Below are 4,787 nucleotides of genomic sequence, written 5' to 3' on the forward strand. Positions count from 1 at the left end.
AAAATATTGCGACTGCCTCGTTTTGTGTGTTTCACGCAATAGAGATATTTTTTAGTAGTCAAAACGGCCAAACGGGGCATTTATGACAATTTTTTTGTCAATTCTAACCTCAATTTGTATTCAAATGGACAAAATAAACCCCAATACCTGTAGTGAACGTGTTTTTGGCACGATAGAATTTTTAAAATTTCGTTAGCTTAAATGGTTTTTTTTTAACAATAGATGGTAAAAATAAAAAAAAAAAAAAAAAAAAAAAAACAACAGTTTTTTCACCAAATACCATTGAGTTTTAACATAATTCATTAAATACCACCAACATTTTTCAAATTCACCATATAATATTCAGTTTTATGAAAATGTCATGACATACCACAAATGACTAACGTCGTTAATCTCTGTTTGTCATTAAAAATTAACTAAATTATATAACTAATTAAAAATTCTTGAAAAATTTATGAATAGACTTTAAAAAAAAACCACCACCCAGCCCCCACTCCGGCAACTTGCCAATATCCCCGCTGTTGGGTTTTGCGATATCCAACACCACTCGGAAAAAAAAAACCCGACCCAAGACCTGCACATAAATAAATGCAACTAAATACAAGCATATTAACAACATAATTAATAACATAATTAATTAGCTAAGAAGAAAAGACGATCATACCCTTGATGAATGCTTCGCTTTTTGTTAGAGTTAGGACTTGAAAGCGTTCAGCCCCGCAAATGCGCAAGCCTCCAACAACTGACACCCTTGAGACCCGACACGAACGGACCCTACCCCGAAGCTTAGTCGGGGCTAGACCAAGAAAGACTAGAGTATTACGAACTTTAAGGTTTTCTCACCTATTTAGAGATGCCTTATTGAGTTCAACTCAAGCGAGTAATTCCCAACTCCTAAGCTTGGTATTTATAGGCAGAAACTCTAAAAAAAACTTCTATCTTCTTTCCATTTGGAAGAAATTATAGAGTGAGAAAAATAAACAATTAATTTAATTCTAAATTAAATTAAATTAAATAGCAAGACAAATAATCAAACAACACTTGGCACACACACATGGGAGTGGTTTGGTGAGGACCACTCGGTCTCCTTGATCCCCAAGTAAAAACCTCCTCCAATCATAAGCAAGCATGATCGGTTAATTCTTGGGCAACAAGGCTTGCCAAGATGCCAGCTTTGTGCCTCGGCTTGGCCTGCCAGCCGCAGCAAGCCCATGCGGGCATTTGCTCGCATCCGGATGGTGGGCTAAGCCAGTGCGCGCGAGCACGCTAGCATGCTGCTAAATGCGTTGTTGCTTGCCTATGCTACTAGTGCGAGCTTACTATTGGACTTGCACTCGCAGCACTGCCAGCCTCGCAAACATGCTCGCACAAGCGTGCCTCGCATGGCCAGTATGCCTAGCTTGTAACACCCTAGAAATTCCTTACTTTTAAAATACTTGTTTTGCCCTGTTTGAAACTTTAAATAGGAACATCTAAGATATTATCACCACCGTGAAAACGGCTAAGGAAACTATCAAAGACACACAACGGAAGAATCTCCTTTAAAATAATTTAAAACGACTCAACTTAAAAAGTCAACTCACAAAAGTAAAGTCAAACCAAAGTAAAACAAAGTCAAACCTACAACTTGGAACCATTGTAGGCCCTTAATCAAATCAATTCAATTTAAAACCTCTACGTTAGTCTCGCAAAAGAAATATAAAATAAACAAAAGCAATAACACATCATATACCTATGGGAACTAGCATGATTTGCTCTTCACTCATGCCCATCACGAATATGCTTCATTACCTGAAAAGCTTCTCTCTACTTGTTTCCACTACTCTCCATTAAAAACAGGTCATCATAGGGCCAAGGTAAAGACAAGACCAACAAACACACAAATACACAATCAGCAAAGCTGAGTACATAAGCTTATTTAAACACACTAACATGCATTTACCTATCAACACGCAACTTACCTTGTTGCACGTGTTTTTCAAGCATGCAACATTCAACAAAACTTCTCAACTAAGTAACTAAATAATTTATTTATTTTGATTATGCATCGAACGGGTTTCCCCCCTAACCTGCCCCAATAAAGGGGTACTAACACATTTTCCAACCGTGCTAGTATAAAAGAACCACTCATAAGTGGCGGAATTCCTGCGCATAATAATAAAAGGAATGTACAACGTCATGTACTCCAATAGAAGTTATGGTTAAATATAAACCCCATAACTCCCCCCATATGTTCATACTCAAGGTATATACGTTCCAAGAGTTTTGGTGCATAATCTCTTTCACTTTACGTTCTTTACAATTTATTAACTTGGTGATGACTCTCAAAACATAACAACATCAAATATCATGATTGTTCAAACAATTAAACACTTTAATTAATTTTTAAATAATTAGTGTCCACATAATATTTAATGTTGAACCCTTTTTAAATCTACCTCGATGTCAAAGACACCTTCAACGCTTAATGTGCCAAAAATCCTATCTCTCGGTGTTAAAAATACCTTAAGTGCACTAAGCCACCAACATACAATTTATTCCTTGTGTACATAGACACTTACATAGCTCCTTTCTCATGCTTAAAGCATCAATAAAAATTATATGAACAATAATAAAATTCTCCACTACTACACAAATTGGTGAAGAGACCCGTCCAAATAAGCCTTAGAGACCACAAGTGGACGGGTCTCTAGCTCAGAGGTCTGTTTGATAAACAGACCGCCTCACACAAGGGGGTCTGTATATAAGGACGAAGAGAGCCGTTGTTGCTGATAGTAGGTTTGTTATGTCAGTTATGAAATTGACAATTTAGAAGAAAAAGAGACACGTTATTTGAGATATGGGGTCTGTTTAGTTGTATCAAACTGACTTATCATGTCAAATGACGGGTCTTCTTTGCTCTCTATAATAATAATAATAATAATAATAATATTTGATGTCGTTGCATTTCAATTTTTTTTAATTTCATATTTATATTTTATATAAATTGGCGGAAATTAAATTGTAAATTAGAATTCAAGACTCTAAGAAGTAGCACTAAGAAAAATCAAAATTGATTAGATACAATAAAATTGACCACCATAAAATCCTGATAAAAGAACAATTTCAATTTACTAAAATTTACAATGACTTCGTCAGTCCGTATAAATCCATAAACTTGAGTGCTCCATTTCTATCTCATGAGAATTTTGTGTGATAAAATCAAGCAAATCTGATAAAACAAAAATAAAATAATGAATCATCATAATATTAATAATACACATAAAATTTTTGATAACATACTAAGTGAAACAAAAAATAAATAATAAGTGATGAAATTAGATTGAAAAACATATTAAACAACAAAAGATGAGAAATAATGCACCTTAAACCAAAGGAACTCATGCCATCATCGTCGTCAATTGTAGATGTTACCCACTAGTTTCATCATCTTCGTTGTTGTGCCGAATTTCATATTATTAGAAAGAAAATTGGTCTCACAAGCCCACAATGATACTAAGAAAATTGTTGTGGCGAATTTCATCATCTTCGTTGATGTGTTTTATAGATCTATCTGCTGCCACAAGCCCACAATGATATAAATTAAAAGCATTTATTTTTAAAGCTAATTAAATCTAGATAATCGATTTCTCACCACTATAATTTATAGATCTATGTTTCAAACAAGTTAATCAATTATTAATGAAAAAAATAAGAATAACTTAAGGTAACCAGACATCATCTAACCAAATTACTCTTCAAAAATCTAACGGCCCAATACAAAAATTTACTATAAACTGCAAAAAATGAATTTAGCAAGAGAAAAGAACATAAATTTGAGTTAAAAATTACAAATTGATAAAAAAAATTAAAAATAAATTAACATTTGTAAAATTGAAGAAGAAATACCTTGATTTTATGGCAGAAATGGCGACGATGATGAAGAAGTTTGAATTTTTTTTAGGTGAGTTGGGAATTAAGATCTAGCATCAATAAATGAGTTAGAGAGAAAAGTGGAAAAGATAACAAAGTTTTGAAGGGAGAAGATCTGTGGGGTGTCGGGTGTGGACGGAGGAAAGGAAGTCCGAATTAAAGGGGTTAGTAAATAAAGATGTAAAGTTGAACTTAAGAGACCCGTTGAGTCTATTAAAGGGTCTGTTATTTTTCCCACTTTTTTATTCTCATCTGAGAAGTGGACCCTACTACACATTAAAGACCCGTGATGTTTTTTAACAGGTCTGTTATCTCTTATACTTTTATTCACTAACCAAAGAGGTGGGGTCTAGTGCATATAAGAGAGCCGTTATTACTAATATTAGGTCTCCTACATCAAACAAACCTATTGTTTAGATGACAGATCTTTAATTAGTGGTCTTTTTTCCAAATTTTGTAGTAGTGCTCTTTTAATATTTCAAACCAAATTAAACATTTAGTTTAATTAAACATGTTTTCTATCATGCCATAAATAAAAGTGTGGTTCATATACAACATTCTAAAATATTATTTTCCAACCAATAATCCATCACAAATAAATCATGCTTCAAAATACAATCACCAATAACAACCAAATCATAAATTTTCATTCCAAATCTAGCATGATACTACTTGTAATAAATTAAACACATTTAGCATGCTACTACATCATAAAAATTATGCTAAGTACGCGAACGTACCTTGTATACGATCTTAATATTGCCGTGACTAATAGAACTCACTCACTTGGAAGTCTCCTACAATTTAAAATCATAGAAGAGTATTAAAATCCTCTCTACACAAATTTCCAGCAATATATACTATTGTTAAACCCC

General features: G+C 33.5%; 1 long non-coding RNA gene across 1 annotated transcript; it reads right to left on the minus strand.

The window, feature by feature from the left end:
- Window positions 1–3,031: 3,031 nt before the first annotated feature.
- On the minus strand, window positions 3,032–4,060 carry LOC145594202 (uncharacterized). Its single transcript, XR_014102827.1, has 3 exons — window positions 3,889–4,060; window positions 3,365–3,553; window positions 3,032–3,211 (listed from the first exon to the last, which is right to left on the minus strand). It is a non-coding gene; the product is annotated as an uncharacterized LOC145594202 (long non-coding RNA).
- Between the last annotated feature and the right edge of the window lie 727 nt (window positions 4,061–4,787).

Source organism: Chenopodium album, chromosome 1 (genome assembly GCF_948465745.1).
Source record: "Chenopodium album chromosome 1, dcCheAlbu1.1, whole genome shotgun sequence".
NCBI classification, from domain to species: Eukaryota; Viridiplantae; Streptophyta; class Magnoliopsida; order Caryophyllales; family Amaranthaceae; genus Chenopodium; species Chenopodium album.